Genomic DNA, 19041 nt, shown 5'->3' with positions numbered 1-19041 from the left:
TCCTAGCTTCTGTATCTCGGTTTCTAACACTATCTAAGGGACACAGTAGTCTGGAATACAGCTCAGATTTTTGATACAGATACCCATAAGTATAATATGCAACAGACATCCTTGATCATTCCCAAGTTCTATTTTAAAAAAAATACATGGCAGTATGATGTACACAAGATGCTTTATGAAGTGATGAGATGCTCTTCATGTAGAAGAGATAGCCCTATTTTGCATATAGTTATGCACTGTACACAGTCATGTTCAGAGTGAGCTACTGATCAAAGTCAAGAGCATTTAACACAAGGACTTTCCTGCACACTACAGCTTGCTACAGATATTCGGTTTTACTTTCACTGCCGCTCTATCACTGCCTAATATCAAAAGGGATGATATGTGAGGCAATTGCCTCATTTAGGGGGAAACAGTCCAAAGGCAAACTTTGAAAGTCTCATTACTATACACATTTGAGGATCACAGCCCTCTTAAGTTGAGCTCACGCTGCTTTATACTCATACCAAGACATCCTGAATTCCACTTTCGGTCAGCTCCATATATAGACTCATAGTAAGTGGACATCAATATACATTCCAGCAGTTGCACAGTTTTCTATCTCCTTTGGCTGAAACAGACGCTCCCATGAAGAGCTACTCTTTTTCTCCCTATACAGAGATAATTTGTGTATGGGAAGGATGTATTTCATGAAGTAACTCTCTTTAATAACCACAGTTCTGTCAGCCATGCCAATGCATCCATTCTCTGCTTCAGGGTGAGAGAGGAATAGTGCAGGCTCTTGGAAACTAACTAATAAACAGTTTTAGCAATGTTGCAGAGAGGCAGAGATATCTTCAACATCAGAGGGGAAACGTTTGCTGACCAAAGGTAACAATTTAGGAGACTTACTTCTGTGTTTACAAAAGAAATAAAGAGCTGTTGTCAGTCAGCTCAGCAATGCCCAACTACTTTTTGTACTTCCACTGAATGAGACACATTATTGCAAAATTGCAGTGAAGAAAAAAGCGCTTTATTAGGTGAGGTGTTGACCCACAGTTGTTAAAACTTGCTTATGGCTTAATGTGCCAAAGCATTGTCTCAGTAGCACTAAAAGGCAGGGAGCACCCATAAGGAGTACCTCGGTTTTAAATCTTCTTTTGCTGTGCAAATACTGACACACTGAATGCATTAGAAATTTTCCTGAGCTGGTCACAGTTTCAGTAAATTCAGCTCAAGTAACACTGTGCTGGTTTATTGCTTTAAGCCCCTAAGGCAAATTTGATGTATACACTGTTTTGCAGGCTTATTTCCATGAGTGTGGGGCTCATTTCCTTCTCCATCCTAATATGAAAGAGAAAAGGCAATAGCCAGTTCAGACAGCAACTTCTACATGCAAAAGTTTCCTCAAAGTTTAAAGCAGAGCTTGTAAAGTCTCCAGCTTTGTTTGGAAAACACTGCTACGTGTCAGGCGTGCTTGGAAGTGGAATTCAGAGATACTAGCCAAGGATAGTTATTTTAAAAGCCACATTTACAGTAAATAAGATGGTTGAGTCAAATGTGATGCTGCAAATGAATAAAAAGCATTTTTCCAGGCTCTATGAATAGGGACTAAATGTTGGTACAAAGAGAAGAAAATTGAATTAATTCTTATTTTGGCAAGGAGAAGTATGGGTCATTCACCAAGTTTCTACTTCAATTAGGGTGTTGAAGCAAAGCAGAAATTCCCAGGATGTTGCACAAATTCCCAGGATGTTTTTTTAACTGTGCCACTTTATGAAGAAGCAAACTTTATAATTGTAGAATTACACAGCACTTTCAAAGTACTGTAAATTCAGCAACATAATTATCTGACATAGGATTCTCTTTACAATTCTTTATAGAGGACACAGTAACAATTTTCTCATATCTAAGTCCAGGAAGGAACATTCAGCTCCACATCTTGGAAACTCGCAGTTGTGTTTCCCACTCGCTAACTTACAGGACAGCGCCACCACAGAATATGGTATTCAAGAAAGCTGCTACCATCCATCCATTTATTTATTTTACATTAGATTAGATTTATATACCACCCTTCATCATAAGATCTCAGGGCAGTTCACAAGATAAAGTCCTACCTCACAAGGTTGTTGCAAGGATAAAATGGGGAGGAGAACTATACATCCTCCCTTGAGCTCCTTGGAGGGCAGGGTGCGTTATAAATGTAATCAATAGTAAGATTTCTACCATCCCAGTGAGAATCATGATCACCATATGAGTAGTTAAGTCTCGTGTTCCTATGAGTTTTTCCATGGGATGGAATAATCTTGTTTATGGGAAGGAGTTAGTGCTGTCACCCAGTAACAGAGATAGTGCAGCACAAACCTACACAGGTTTATTCAGAAATTGGCCCCCACTGTGCTTGGTGCGGCTTGGGGTTAGGAAAATATGCACAGGATTACAATGCTGAGAAAACACATGCAACTCTTAAGGCTGGGGATAACTAAATGCAGTCTTCTACCCTGCCAGCAGGAGCCCTACCAGGTCATTAGAGGAGCAAACAATGCACTTCCTCTGTTCATTTGCAGGGTTCCAACACACACACACACACACACACACACAGCAACAATTTCCCTCCCATGTACAACAATTAGAAGGAAACAAACACCAACAGCTCCTATTCTAGGATAATGTTCCCCTGGTTTAGGGGGTTTATTGTGGAGAGGGGCACTGGGAAGAAATTTGACCCAAGCCTCCCTGCTCCCCGCATCTTGCCTCCAGCACACTACCTTTCTGCCTTGCCCTACTTACCTCTGAGCTCTATTGTCATTCTCCACCCTCAGAGAGATCCCACATGTCCTACTCCCCCCCAACCTACCCTCCCAGGGACCTTGGAATTGCAGTGCCCACTGACTAAATCTGCATGCATCTGCATACAAACAAAGCTGTTGGGAAATAATATCCTTTGTTTCTTTATTACAGTGGTACCTCGGGTTACAGGCGCTTCAGGTTACAGACTCCACTAACACAGAAATAGAACCTCGGGTTAAGAACTTTGCTTCAGGATGAGAACAGAAATTGCGCGGCGGCACGAGGCCCCATTAGCTAAAGTGGTACCTCAGGTTAAGAACAGTTTCAGGTTAAGAACGGATCTCCAGAACGAATTAAGTTCTTAACCTGAGGTACCACTGTATTCACAGGCAACCATATTAGACTAAGCACCCCCTCCTGTGTGGAAAAGAAAATTGAATTCCTCATCCTAACCGGTGCCTACCACCTACTTTCTTAAATAGCTGTTTTCCCAGTTTTTCAGCAGGAGGCTCAACGTTTTAGTTGTAGGAAGTGCTCAGTTACCCACATACCACCTGTTCTTGTTTCACGTTAGCCAGCTAACTAAAGCCAAATGTTTTGAAAAAGACTTGCTGATGAGAGACAGCAATGGGAAGAACTGAGCTGGCGCTTCTGCTCCCTCTTGGAAAGGAAAAGTTCAACAAAATACTAAGAATTTTCATTTCCAACAAGTCCTCTTCAGGTTAGCCCACTTCGCTTCAAATTATTCCAAGCTCTTCAAAACCAAAATATTAAAATAGTTGCATATTGTTTATAGATCCAGTGTATATTTATCTGGTCAGAATTATTAAGATAGGCCTAAACACAATTTAGGGGATGCGGGTGGCGCTGTGGGTTAAACCACTGAGCCTAGGGCTTGCCGATCAGAAGGTCGGCGGTTTGAATCCCCGCAACAGGGTAGAAGACTGCATTCCCATTGCTTAGTCCCTGCTCCTGCCAACCTAGCAGTTCGAAAGCACATCAAAGTGCAAGTAGATAAATAGGTACCGCTCCGGCGGGAAGGTAAACGTTGTTTGATTTGCCAGAAGCAGCTTAGTCATGCTGGCCACATGACCTGGAAGCTGTACTGGCTCCCTTGGCCAATAAAGCGAGATGAGCACCGCAACCCCAGAGTCAGTCACGACTGGACCTAATGGTCAGGGGTCCCTTTACCTTTACCTAAACACAATTTACTACTATTGTCGCTGGTTTCTGAGAACACTTGCCCATGTACATCTACATTGTACAATCTTGCATGCCAGAAATTGATCTAACAAACATCACCACACAGATGCAAGGAAGCTAAGGAACACCAAAGCCTGTACCAGATGGACAACTGCCGACCAGCATGAACATGACACACCTGTTCGGGCAACTGTAATGTTTTTCCAGCTCCTCTGTGGTGCAGAGGGAAAGAGGTGCAAGTATGAAGTACCTCTCTGTCACCAAATGTTTCATCAAAATCCAGCCAGTGTCACTTGCTCCTTCATTAAAATCTTTGCAAATTACTACCATATTTATTAACAGCTAGTAAACACCTGATCAGTGCAGGTACACAAACACACATATGAGCAGCCTTCATCAGGGCCCAATACCATATTTAGTTGCATCATTTTCTCTAGAGAGATAGTGTTGTCCTGCATTTGTCAAGTATTTTGCTCCTGAAGCTTAGCTTTGTTTGGACCAAAGTTTTCCAAAGCTCCAGTAGGTGTTAGCTGTACATAAGCCAGCCATTGAACATGGAGCAGAACACGCCCATCTCCAGGGGCCCAGCTGTGCATGCCATTCACGGCCTTGACTTGCAGTAATGTTAGCTAGGCACTGCTCATAACATTGCTCCATAACTTGGCTGAACAAGTGGAACAGTTGGAAATTTTAAGTCTCTGACCAGGCCTGTATATTTTAAAAAACAACCGAGCATGTAAACTTGCAAGCATTAAACCTGGAGAAAGATCATTTCAGCAGTAATACCCAGGCCTCTGCTAAAAAAGGGAAAGGGTCTCCATGGACCCTCATACACTGGGAAGTTACAGAACAATGTCTAGCTTCTCCTTTCTAGTCAGAAGTCATTATAATAAGCTATGGCCAAGCAGCTTCAGGCACTCATGGATGGAATGGGATTTTGGCTGGACTTCAGGGCAGAAAGTGCCTTTGTCTTCCTGGTCAACAGTCTGTATTGGTAGATAGGGGAAACATGGACCAGTTACAAGCCAATTGTGCAGACGAAGTGCAGGGGTTCTGCAATGCTTCCGCTTCTATTTTTCCAGAAGGTTGACCTTGAAGGTGGTGCTGAGAGACTGATGAGGCTGTTCCTTTTCATGGGAGAGATCCAGCAAAGTTCCACAGGGATCTTTTATGAGGCTAACTGTATCTGGGGACTGGGGACAAGTCTATTTGGTATGCTCCCTTCTTGTATTCTCATCAAAGACAGGGGAGTCAGTAGCTTCCCTGGACGTCTTTCTAAAGTCTAGTAGCGGACTAGATGAGCGTGATACTCAATCCAGACTTATAACCGTTGGCACACTGCCTAGAGTGGACAGTATATATGCCGATCTTGTTTGATGTCACAGTTGCTTAAAAATCAGATTCACAAACCAGGAATTCTCTAGGTCCAGGTTTGCCCCTGACATCCAAAGCTGTAAGTGATTTTGTAGGTTTGCTTCCTGGATACTACTTTGTTCCACTAGCTATAATTTTGTTTCCAGCCAAAATTCCAGGCCAACAAATTTAAGTCCAGCTATGCATCTTCATATCACACACACACACACAGAGAAACCATTGGCATTGAGCGACAAGACCCTTCTGTAGGTGTCACCAGATTTTGAAGCAGTTAGTTGCTACCAGAAACAGGGCTTTTTCCAGTGCCTGCCCCTTGAGAAAGGTCTCCTGAAAAAGCTTGGCCAGATTTGCTCTACTGGCCCATTCAAGAAGGTCATAAGCATTTTCAGCTTTTTATATAAACAATTTGGCCACAATGTACACGATGCAAGTTGCTCCATTTGCTTTATTTCAAATTCTGGCTATGAAGTCCACCCTAATTAACTATTGTTGGGTTTGGGAGAGTCAATTTAATTGCAAGCATTAAACTAAAATACATTGGAATCAATATTTACCAGACACTGCCAGTAGTATCAAAATAATTAAAACATGAAAACATATCTAAAGTTTTACTGGAGTGGGTAAATAACAAACTCTATATGGCAAGCATGGTCTTTCTCCTATCAGTTCATAAAGCAATTACCCTATACTGCCTCTGCTGCACAAGATTGGTTTACATAGTGCTTCTGAATAGGTTTAAATGCCTTTTATCTGGCTATGTGCACTTTTCAAATGGAGTTGTGTCACCACCCTATCTACAGAGGAAAACCTCTTCCCAGTTCATTGGATAGGTTAAAAAAACTGTAAGGCAGTTAAAAGGGGACAAACTTGCTCAACAGAAAGAAAACGTCTGAACAGAACAAAATCTCAACAGTATTTATCTGAACAGGCACAAGCTGAAATAAAACTCATCATAGTCACTTTCCCCTCTTGTTTCATCTGACAAAAATAATTTGTTTCAAGTGGAGTTTTGCTCAGTCCCCTTGGCTAGAAGAAAATCTGGCTCTGCCTGGTATACGTGACTATCTGGGGCTTGTAAGGGCTCAGCACCACACAATAGACAATTGAAGGCCTCCTTGGTTATTGCAAAGCTCACAGGGTGAACCAAGGTCAGCAACAGGCAGACAGAGAACTACTGAGGGTTTTTCAACTAGTGGAAACGATACAACATTCCTTCTCACATCAGCCACAGAATATCCCATAAGCAACCTGAAAAAAGAGATGTTCTTTGTGTGGTCAGTCTCTGAACTTGGGTAAAGGAAAGGCAGAAGACTGATAGACTTCTACAAAAGTGGCAGCAGCGCCTCTCCTTCACAAGAACAATGCAATTTGCCAGCACTTTAGATTCATAGCAGGTAAATATGTTTTTTAGGCCATCCACTGTGACACATAACAGTGACCAAGCTTTCCGGTTTTCCTGCTGGACGTTAATCTAAGCAGGAGTGGGGAGGAAAAAGGTGGCTTGGTGTTAAAATTGGTCTGTCTTAAGATGAAGTGTAGGAAGAACAACCTTAATAGACTGGGCCGGTGGTTCTCAAACTTTTTAGTCCGGGCCACACTTTCAGAATAAAAATTTGCTCGTGCCAGACTCAATTTTTTTATTGATGAGAAATACCATACATTGGAAAAGGAAAAGAAGCAACTCCTAGCAGTGCTTGATTTGTAACACAGAACACAACTACTTTATAATATGACCATGGGACATCCAGAAAGTATCCCCAGATTCATTGAAAAAAATATGGTAAACTTATTCTAGAACAGAGATGTGGAACCTGTGACTATACTGCTCATCATCTCAGAGTACTAGCCAATAACAGCTGGAGCGCCACAAGTCCCCCATCCCTCTATGAGAGATTAATTTGCATATATTTGTGCAGTGCTGGTTGTTGTTAAAATGGCACTACTTTTAAGGAATTGCATATACTTCCTTCAAACAGCATCTGGAACAACAATTTACTCCTCAGCCAACTGAAACCAAAGAATTAGATCACAGTATAAGCCAGATTCTGTTAAAATATCAAATGATTTCTTGAGAAGCAAATAAGGAGCTATTTATTTGTTAGTTGTTTTGGGCATCATCTGTACTGCCAGAACATATAAACTATAACTGGTCCCTCAAAAAATTCTACATAAAAAGAAAAACCAAATTCTTTGAATTCTCCACATTTGTTGCTGGACAGTGTTGAGATACTTTATTTAAACAGTACTCTTAAGAATTCAGAATATATTGATTCGAATGGATTAGTATATTTTTAAAGATTATCTACATAGTATTTTATAAACGTCTTGAAATGTTGTTGTAGGGTTTTTCCCCCCGCGATAATAAAATTGAATGTTTATGAGGGTGTCAAGGAGTTCCTTCATCTAGTACATGTGATGCACTATAAAATGTATATTTTAAGGAGGGTGAGGAACAGGTTCACAAATGCATATTTAAAATGCTCTCTCCTGGCTTAAAAACAAAGAATGCAGAAATGGGGCAGAATGGGCTTACGGATAAACACACAAGTCGCACAGACCAAAAGTTTCATTTAGCAGCCTTCCAAGCAAGGTAAAGGTACCCCTGACTGTTAGGTCCTGTCACGGACAACTCTGGGGTTGCGGCACTCATCTCGCTCTATAGGCCGAGGGAGCCGGCGTTTGTCCGCAGACAGCTTCCAGCTCATGTGGCCAGCATGACTAAGCCGCTTCTGGCAAACCAGAGCAGCGCACGGAAATACCGTTTACCTTCCCAGCCGGAGCAGTACCTATTTATCTACTTGCACTTTGAGATGCTTTTGAAGTGCTAGGTTGGCAGGAGCAGGGACCGAGCAACGGGAGTTCACCCCGTCGCAGGGATTCGAACCGCTGACCTTCTGATCGGCAAGCCCTAGGCTCAGTGGTTTAGACTACAGCACCACACATGTCCCAGCCTTCCAAGTAATTTCCTTCCAAAGTTATGCTTAAATATCCCTCTCAGGGAAACCTCTAAATTCATACTTGTATGGTAAGTGTACAAATCTTGAGTTGGGAACACTAACAGTTTGATGCCAGGAAGCGTTAGAAACTGAGATGTGAAAGCTAGGAGCTGAATGGCACCTTAAACCGAGGATATCGGCGCAACAATGGAATGTCTAGGCACACTTTTTAATAACAAGAATACAAAGCTGAAAATGAATGAACTGCAGCTAAAATATTATGTTCATTTTTCACACAGTCTAGTCCTTCCCCCTGCCCACCCCCTTCATATTCTTAAAAGGGTCTCTTCTCCAGCCTTTAAATAGTAGCTGGAAGCAGGGAGGCAGAAAAAGGTCCTCCTTGCCTTCCACTCTGCAGTTTTAATCTGAAATCTTAGGCACAGTAATGCATCCGCTGCTCAGAAACTGCTTCTGCTAATGAAATTGCCTATCACAAAATGTGCCTAGAACAATGAGAGTTTCAAACACTGATGCTAGGTGATTTTAGTACTAAAATGCACAGAGGGGGAAAACTCCACACAACTAAACTCACATCTAGGTGCCAAGATATGCAAGTTAGTCAAATTTGTTCTACAGCAGTATTTCAGATAGTGGGCCTTGGGCCACTTTCAGAATCGTTACTTACAGTGCCACAGCCCTGCTTCCTCAGTTGCCTGTTTCCCTGCTCTCCCAGACATGCCTTAGTCCTGTTACAGTGGTACCTCTGGTTACGAACTTAATTCGTTCCAGAGGTCCATTCTTAAGCTGAAACTGTTCTTATCCTGAGGCGTGCTTTTGCTAATGGGGCCTGCCTCCGGTGCATGATTTCAGTTCGCATTTTGGGGCAAAGTTCACAACCAGGAGCAGCTACTTCCGGGTTAGCAGAGTTCGTAACATGAGGTACCACTGTGTTGGGTCAGCACCTCCTTGCATGCTCTGAGAGGAAAGGGCCAGAGAAAGCGTTCAACCTATAGCAAGTGATAAAAAGTTAATATATAACAACAGCAAACAGGAACAACAGACAGGGAATGGTTAAGGGGATGCAAGGGGAAATAAGTTATACAAGAAAGAAGTGAATGTAAAATGACCAGGAAGGAAAGAAGCTGACACTGGGGGAGAGTGGGTGTTAAGGTACAAAATGAATGGGAAGAAAAGAAGCTTCATGCGGTGGGTGAAAATACTTTGAGGATCATATGGGGGTAGAAAAGGAACAATAGAGTTTCTGGATTAGCAACTCTGCCTAAAATGAGGAGGCTGCCACAAGAACTGCAGAACAAATGACTGTGCTTTTCATGAGTTGAGTAACTCCTTGCCAGAGGGAAAAGATGGAGCAGATATCAGTAGGAAATGATTATTATGCCAAAGGCTTCTTCCATCTGCCACCACTGGCTGCCCCACTGACAGCGGCTTGATGCACCCCATCTCTCTCTCCTCCCACTCAATCCATCAGTGGAGGTGACCCTGCTTCGTCTCCTCCCCCCAACCCCCATCTGATCTGCACTCACCCCACTTGCAGGACCTCTGCAGCTGCTTCTTCCCACATCCCCAAGCCTGATCTACACACACCCCACCCATCTGATCTCTTGTGTTTGCTCCTTCCCTCATCCCCATGCCTGATCTCCAATTTCAGACATTGTGATATATTGTGATACTTAGCTGCTGATATATCACAATGTTGAAAACCAGATATCGCTCAGCCCTAATCTGTTATTATTTTGTATACCTAAAATTGTTGCTCATTATCTTTATCCACTGTTTTTTGTTCAAAAATTGCTCTCTACCAGAGAGTTATCAAAATTTTCAAAAGTAGGGGGTCTGTGGCTTGGCTTTTGAAAAACAGAGGTCCTCAGTAATTAGCTAATTGGGAACCATTGACCTAGATAATAATGAGGTCCTAGAAGAGGAAGACTGTCACAGAAGCTAACCAAAGGAATGAGGGCAAGAGAAGGCAAACTGGAAAAACAGAATAATCAGAGGAAAGGTGCATACAGGTAGGAGCTGCAGGTGAGAGAGGCTGAGGTTCATGTGAAGTTTTAAAAGCATGTGACAGAGGCTATCATTGGCTACTAGCCATGATGACTGTGCTCTTTCTTATTGGAGGCAATATGCTACTGAATACCACTTGTTGGAAACTGCAGAGCAGGATAGTGCTGTCCTCTGCTCAGGCCCGGGGGTTTCCCACAGGCATCTGGGTGGCGACTGTGAGAACAAGATGCTGGACTAGATGGGTCTGATCCAGCAGGCGCTTCTTATATTCTGCTATATTACCAATCCAGCACAATTGCTGGAAATCAAGTATGAAGTAACATTACTCTCTACCTCATTCAAGCCAAAATCAAGTTTTAAGAATTTTAGGTTCTGAAAAAATATTCCAAATCAGAAAAATAAATCTCCATTGTATTAATGGGAAATCTCTCAGGTAGCAGTTTAAAGCATACTACTTGGAAGTAAATTGAGTAAATCACTGAGATCTTCCATTATGACACACTACTCATAAATGTTCAGCCCCAACAGAGTTCACACATTCTTATCAATACATACATGAATATTGTCCCATCCCCAGTTCACCAGGCAGAAAGCCTATCTGTTTTGAAGTAACATAGGACTTAAACCTCAGATCTGAGAAAGCCAGTGTTTCATCAGTTTACAAAAGTGATTCCTTCCCCTGGAAGTTCACAATGATTCCCAGTCACCCTCTCACATTTCTTCCCAACCGTTTTCTTCCTAATTGTTGCTCCAGTCTTTGAACTATGGACCATCTGCAGTCTGTCATGGAGCTATGGACCAGCAAGGTCAGTGTTAAATCACTTATATGTGACAATGCTCTAGCTCAGCCCAAAATGAAATATCATAGAGAAAAATAAAATTGGAACCTCTTAGTTTCAAAACTGTATTTTTCAGATACTAATCATGTTAACAATTATGACAAAAAGCACCCCATTACTTACTTACCAACGCTAAAACAACAAAGTCAGATTGAAATGTCTTGTATCTTATAATGGGACTCATTAGATTGCATGCATACAAAGTTAGAGGACATTAAAACGCACAGTCTTGCCATATTAACTTTACCTGCTCTGAGAAGTCAGCACAAGATCAAAGTACAACAAAGTGTGCAAACAAATCTATTTTCATCTCAAACACTAGGAACTGGCTCCAGATCAAGTGAATAAGGCTATGAATGTTAAAAAGATATTTTTAGATTTCCCCCCAGTATTATATTATTGTTTAGTTAGGGTCCTATCCATATGTTAATTCTCACAATGATTACATCTAGTGCGCATCAGGCTAACGGTATTCAAAATGACCCAGAGAGAGACTCATTCAATACAAGTCTAAATTACTCATGATTGTGACTAGGAACTAATGCAGTTTTGCAAGCTATATGCTGTGGCACAGAACAGCTAGCCAAAAACAGAGCCAGCCTGAATTGAAGTCCCTTATCCTGCTGGTTTATAGCAGAAGCAAGAGTGTAATTAGTATGAAGAGTGCAATTTGTTTTTATAACTCAGTGTGTTCAAAGTTACAGGGAATGAAATAAGAGATTCAGATTTTCACTAAAGAAAAACTGACTTAGAATCAAGATACCCATAAGCAAAATTGTATTTTTCCCCATCAGTTGTGAAGCATCTCAAGACAATAGTTCAGGACTAGAAATCATCACCAAGATGGAAGCATTTACCCCGTTTCCAAGGTTATGGTACAATTCCAAAGTACACTCAGAATTCAAATGTATTAATAAAGATAATCTCAACACGGGATGCATTTATGTTCATGTTATCCCACAAATCTCAAGTGTAGGCCAATAGGTGGCAACCACACAGCTGGTAACAATTGAGGAAAGATGGCTGATGCCCTAGTATTTCATTCCCATGTAATGCCTGAAGAGGACTGTGGTATGTTAAGATGGAATCCTTTCCCATGTAAGTAATGTTTTGTTGGCTGGGGCTGAAAAGATTTGTAGTACATACTATCTAGAAGGCACCAAGATGGCAAAGCCTGCCATAGGTTGTACATGGGACAGTCTATCAGGTGCAGGAGAGAGAATGAGCTCTGTGCTCTGTCACTAATGTATAGAACCTTCATATTGCAGTTCTATTTAATGAGATGTTCAATGCATCTCTTGTTTAAATTACTATAGATTTTTATTTGATCTTCCATGGTTCTCATTTCTAGATTTATTAGAGATTATGAGCCAATAGATTCATTTTTATGTGGATATACTGCAGTGTAGCTCAACCCCCTGACAGAATGTTTTTATCTCGTAGAGCCACTCAGTACAATTGTTCCCATCGGCAGCACTTGATTGAACAGGTTGGTTTTAATTAATATTGGCACATCTTAAATATTAGAAGTAAATGGAGTTAGCACTGATTAACAAAAAGCTAACCCATTCAGGCACCAGCTAGATAGATCTCCTATTCACAGAACAGCATCTCTGTAACCAGGCCTTTATTCCACACAAAAATTAGAAGTTTCTCTGCCTTATTAGGACTGACTTCTAGAACAGTGGTTTACACCAGTTCAGTTTACTCTGTGATCTTTACAATTCAGTTCGGTCTATTCCGATAGCTTAAAATGGGAAAACATAGGTAACAGCTATAACCCAGTTGCATCATGCAAAACATGCTGTCAGTTCAGGAATTTATTTGTGCTAGGACTCACTAGACTTTCCAAATTACTCATCTAAACAAACCCTGTTCATTTAAATAAAAGACTTGAAATGCTTAGGCTTCCAGCTCCAGGAAAATTAAAAACAGTTTTGTAGATCCATTCCCCTACAACAGAGGAATACTTTTATGCAATGTTGAATAAAGTCAGTAAATTAACGGATACTGATGTATATCCTTAAATATTTTGCGTAGAAAATGATGCAAATCAGTATAAAAACAGTATACATCCAACAGTAAAAAGGAAAAGGTAAAGGGACCCCTGACCGTTAGGTCCAGTCGTGGACGACTCTGGGGTTGCGGCGCTCATCTCACTTTACTGGCCAAGGGAGCTCGCATACAGCTTCCGAGTCATGTGGCCAGCAGAGAGTCATGTGCCGAACCAGAGCAGAATACGGAAACGGCGTTTACCTTCCCTCTGGAGCGGTACCTATTTATCAACTTGCACTTTGACATGCTTTCTAACTGCTAGGTAGCAGGGACCGAACAATGGGAGCTAACCCCGTCGCAGGGATTCGAACCGCTGACCTTCTGATCGGCAAGCCCTAGGCTCATTGGTTTAGACCACAGCACCACCCGCGTCCCTCCAACAGTAAAAATCTTAAAAAATTAAAAGAATAGGCATTAGGAGAACCTGCTATCCTGAATGCGAAAACATGGGTCAAGCAACAAATCCAACCACTGGAAACAAATAAATAAACCAAAGCAGGTGCCGGGCCACCGAAAGCCTTGAAAACTTTTTCCTGCTTTACAGTGTGAGCTCCAAGGTTAGAAAGCAGCATGAATAATTTTCCACAGGGACGGTTTCTTACAGTATATTCTGGTGTACAAGTTATCTTGTTTGAACTGTCTTCCTGGTCCTAGTCAAAACAGCCCTGCTTCAAATTCCTTCTGCAACACTATGCTTTGAACACAGATAATTAAGGGTACTGGCAAGTATTGCGGTGGAGGCACTCTTTATCTGTTATGACCCTACTCCTTTTATTTAATGTATGATGCTACTATACTGTGGTTTCTGCCACATTTATGTGCAGGGGAACTATAGGATTGGGCTGCCAAAGTGTTATATAAACCCTCACTGCTGTGGGTTAGTATTCAGTTAAGTAGCTAAGATCAAAACAGCTCTGTTAAAGAAGTTAATCCACTGGGAGCTCTAGATTGCATGAGAAGCACAAGATTCATGGATAATGCTCCATAAGGAGCAGGAAGCTTTGCTTGAACAGTTCTCACTGTACAGAATATCAGAGTTTCGTTTGAATTACATTTCAAGTTGATCTACTGTAAAATTGTGAGAGTGGGAAGAAGTGAGCGGGCTTTTATTATTTTTTAATGTAATAATACAAAGAAATAATGTGGTCTATATCTCCATGATCCATCACTGTGAGCAAAAACGAGTGCATTGCATCTCTGCTTTCATTTAAACTTTCCAAATGGTTGTTGAGAGGTCTGCATTTGGATCATAGCATAGGGGAGAGGCTTAAACCTTTCCCCTTGCATCAAACTCCTAATGAAAAATGGCAAAAGCTATTATTTTCCATATTACCCCAAAAAATATATAGCCATGGATTATTATTTTGTCAAAAAAGTCTTATCAATTATTTGCAAAAGTTTAAAAGGAGTAAAGATGTATGAACACCTCAGACCAGAGGTCCCCAAACTAAGACCTGAGGGACTCATTTATGCGACCCGCGGCAACCCCCACCTCCCACTCTTACCGGTACTGCGCTGCGCAGCTGCCCACTTTCAGGTTGGAGGAGCACTAGAAATAGCTTGTGCGCATGTGCAAGCATTATTTGCGCATGTGCATGTGTTACTTCCAGTGCACATTGGGGTCAGAGGACGCCCGTGCACATGCGCACAAGCTATTTCCGGTGCTCCTCTGACCGGGAAGTGCGCCGGAAATAGTGTGTGCACACGCAGATGGGCACGTGCTCCCCCGCCCTCCGGCACTGACCCCTGCCTCAGACCATATCTAGCTTTACTCTCATTGTCCACAGTTTACCTTCTATTGAAAGAGCTGATATCATCCCATGATCAGCCAGATCTAACTATTTCATGGTATCTTTCCCAGCCACTGCCCTTTCCCTCATTATGGAAACTTTCTACATAACAATTTTGCCAAAACATGCGTATTCACGATACACCTCACTAATGTTTTTTACTATTCACTAGGAGATGAAAGCTGGTTTAAAGTATAATTAATATGAATTAGAAGCTATAGAGTAGGAAAGAGATACTTGTTCTAGCCTTGCACAGGCTCAGACACATCCATTTCATCATAAAGTTTCCCCTGTCTTCTATTATTATGCTATTAACATGCATACAATTATGAAAATGCAGCTTTACTTTAGGAAATGTTTTCTAAAGGAAAAAAGCTGAAGCCACCAGTCTTAAAAGGAGGAAATACATATATAAAAGATAATGCGAAAAGATTAGTACCAGGGCAATGGGGGGGGGACTAGAATGAAAAGATAAGTTGCAAAGTACACAGGTGCCAACACACCCTTATTTGTTCAGAACTCAACCAGCAACACCAAGGAGAGCAAGGAACTCAGAATGTCCGGATGCAAAAAGCTATATGGTACTATGGGCTACAAGAGAAATGAAAAATAGGGAAAGTGTTTGGTAAACTGAAATAACAAGGTTGGTGGAAAAATATAGGTGATGCTGACCAGGTATGCATGCCTAGAGCCAAGGTGGTAGACTCAAGGACACACAAAACATACTACACACTCAATGCTACCTTGATTGACACTTGGCCAGCTTATGATTGCAACATGATGCAACCAGAATGTATTTTAGAGAGTTATCTGCAACTATGAGAAACGAAATGCCTCTTGGCACAGGCATATCCACAGCCAAGCTGTTACAACAGGACTGGAAATATGGGCCAGAAGTTATAAAGAATGCCTGCCTAAACCAAAGCTGTTCCTTCTCCCTTCACTGGCTTGGCACGCATTCATCTCCAAAAGGTTGTACAGTGGTGCCTCGCAAGACGAAAAGAATCCGTTCCATGAGTCTCTTTGTCTAGCGGTTTTTACGTCTTGCGAAACAAGCCCATTGATGTCTTAGCGGATTAGCGCTATTAGCGGCTTATCGGATAAGCAGATAAGCGGCTTAGAAAGGGGGGGGGAGGAAAAAAACCTGCAGGAACTCGCAAGACATTTTCGTCTTGCGAAGCAAGCCCATAGGAAATTCGTTTTGCGAAGCACCTCCAAAACGGAAAACCCTTTCGTCTAGCGGGTTTTCCGTCTTGTGGGGCACCACTGTACCTGAAATGGAAAAGTGTAAAGGAGTTGTTTTGATCCTTCTTTAACAACAGTCAGCTGCAAAACCAGAAGGTGAACAGCACTACTCTATTCCACTGGGCAGTAGTTCTTAAAGCGACTGCAACATTTCTGAAATGTGCAGAAATATGGTAGGTGATTAACCACCATCAACATGGCTTAATCAAATGCATGCAGAACTCAGACAGATCCACATGCTGAGGCAAACATACACTGAACAGATCACACAGCAAAACAACGAGCAATCATCTCATTGCCTTAAACATAAAAATGAAATGGGTCTCCAGTACTGCATGTACATTACAGGCCATTTGTTTTCTGTGGTATTATCACAGATATCATTTGTTGTTGTTGTTTAGTCGTTTAGTTGTGTCCGACTCTTGGTGACCCCATGGACCAGAGCACGCCAGGCACTCCTGTCTTCTACTGCCTCCCGCAGATTGGTCAAACTCATGTTCGTAGCTTTGGGAACACTGTCCAACCATCTTGTCCTCTTTCATCCCCTTCTCCTTGTGCCCTCAATCTTTCCCAACATCAGGGTCTTTTCTTCTCATGAGGTGGCCCAAGTATTGGAGCCTCAGCTTCAGGATCTGTCCTTCCAGTGAGCACTCAGGGCTGATTTCCTTAAGAATGGATAAGTTTGATCTTCTTGCAGTCCATGGGACTCTCAAGAGTCTCCTCCAGCACCATAATTCAAAAGCATCAATTCTTAGGCGATCAGCCTTCTGTATCACAGATGCATCCATCTCTCCAGCTTTCTAACTGCAGTCATGTTCCCATGATTGGCTGCTGTGTAATTAGAAGGTTCTCATCATCAAATTTGTAGGAAAGCAGTTACAAGCAGAGGTGACAGAATATAATGTATTTAAGGTCACCCGATCACATCTGTTAGTATAAAATTTTAATAAAGTTTAATAAGTACTGAAGTTGTGAAGAGGCAAAAAAGTTCGGAAGCACCTTTCTGTATCTGGAAGTACAGTGGTACCTCAGGTTAAGTACTTAATTCATTCCGGAGGTCTGTTCTTAACCTGAAACTGTTCTTAACCTGAAACACCACTTTAGCTAAAGAGGCCTCCCTCTGCTGCCACGCCGCCAGAGCATGATTTCTGTTCTCATCCTGAAGCAAAGTTCTTAACCCCAGGTAATATTTCTGGGTCAGCAGAGTCTGTAACCTGAAGCGTATGTAACCTGAAGTGTATGTAACTCGAGGTACCACTGTACAGTGTGCTGCATAGCAACCAATTAATATTTTACTTAAAACTGAAGACATTAACAGCTTGAAAATGAAAAATGCAAAAGAATATATCATAATCATAACCTGATCAGCTTTCTCAGACAGCAGGAACAATGATTCAGTCCTATTGATAATTGTGCCTCAAGCTACTTTCCAAAAGATATAGAGACCTGAACAACTCCGTAACATAGTTTCCTGACATAGAACTGAGATTCCTTATGACAATAGGTCCATACAACAAAACTCAGGTCATGCAAGAAATTGTTACCAAGGAAGGTGGTCAACAAATGCAAGAAATAACTAAAGTATTAAATAGGTGAGTAACTTTATTAAAAATTGTAAACAGAGAGGGACACAGAATTACTGGTTCCTTATTGGGAAGGTTTAACTGCTGAGCCATGCCTGTGCCTGAAGAAAACAACAGACAGTATGCCGGTTCAGCACAATTGCTTCTGTACCCAAGAATGCTTTAAGCTAACCTGATGTGTCAGCAGTCGTTAAGGTTCAAAATGTCACCAAAAGAAGGCACAGTAAACTAGGCAAATCACATTGTGAGAAAGTTGTCCTCCCTCAGTCCAAAGAGTGCCTATTTTGAAAGGCTGATGAGCTCACACAAGAAACAGGCAAGGCTTTATTCCTAAATGTTTGCCTCCTTTTCAAAAGATACAAGAGGTGATGCACTCAAGGAACAATGTTTGTTCATTTGCCACAACCAGAACTGCAAGCAGTCCCACATACCTGTTAGCATCATCTCACAAGGCAAGCTCACATCCTTGTATTTCACTGGAAGTAATCCACTGGTTCTAGACTTAAGAGCCGATTCACACATGGTTGTCATCACTTGGAGGTTGCAACATCTAGTGAAGACATCAGTGTGTGAAAGCCATCAAAGATAGAACTTTTAATTTACCACCTCACATTAAGTCCAACAAAAGTATTTGAAGTGGAGGCAGAGCACACATTGAACTACAACCAAGCGGTGAGAAATTGAGGATTGTCAAGTATAATAGGACATTTAAAGGAATATGGTAAAGCCCTCTCGCACTTCTGCTGCAAATCATTTTGAGATGAGTTGCTAGGGCTACCCAGTGTGGGCTAGATAGGCTTATCTATATTCAAAACCTGCATCTCAGCGCTGAGAGATGCACGCCTGTGCAACAGGGAAGTCAGATATCCTCTAATCTCTCAAGACGAATGCAGGCATGCAAAGCAAGCAAGCCATGCGCGCAACTACTCATACCCAACTCGAACCCTTGTAAGATACATAGCAGAAACATTAACGAATCCTTCTTCGCCATGCACCCCCAAACCACCACATGCTGAATTCAAACAAAGAAGCTAGCCAACCAGTCCCCTCTCCTCCCCGCCAGCCCAGCAAATCCCCAGGAATCAGGAAGCAGACGAATGCAATGGCCCCTGACCCAAGCAGTCCTCACTTAAAGATAAAGCGATAAACGATCAGTAACGGGACCCCCTTCCCCATGGCCAACGTGGCAGGATGGCCGGCCACCTTGGGCCTCGGACCTCCT

The 19041-nt window shown here is 42.0% G+C and overlaps 1 protein-coding gene across 3 annotated transcripts in view; it reads right to left on the bottom strand.

Annotated features, from left to right (window-relative positions):
* Positions 1-19041, bottom strand: part of SLC16A1 (solute carrier family 16 member 1) — a 49265-nt gene that overhangs the window by 29729 nt on the left and 495 nt on the right. The window contains exon 1 of one of the 3 annotated variants that reach the window (XM_081864996.1): positions 18251-18370. The exons of the other annotated variants lie outside the window; for them this stretch is intronic. The gene's annotated coding sequence lies outside the window, so the exon portion shown is untranslated. Of the gene's footprint in view, positions 1-18250; positions 18371-19041 lie in introns of those variants that run through there. 3 annotated transcript variants of the gene reach the window in all.

This window comes from Podarcis erhardii (assembly GCF_964252035.2).
Source record: "Podarcis erhardii genome assembly, chromosome: 6".
NCBI classification, from domain to species: domain Eukaryota; kingdom Metazoa; phylum Chordata; class Lepidosauria; order Squamata; family Lacertidae; genus Podarcis; species Podarcis erhardii.
This window is presented reverse-complemented; position numbering and strand designations above follow the sequence as displayed.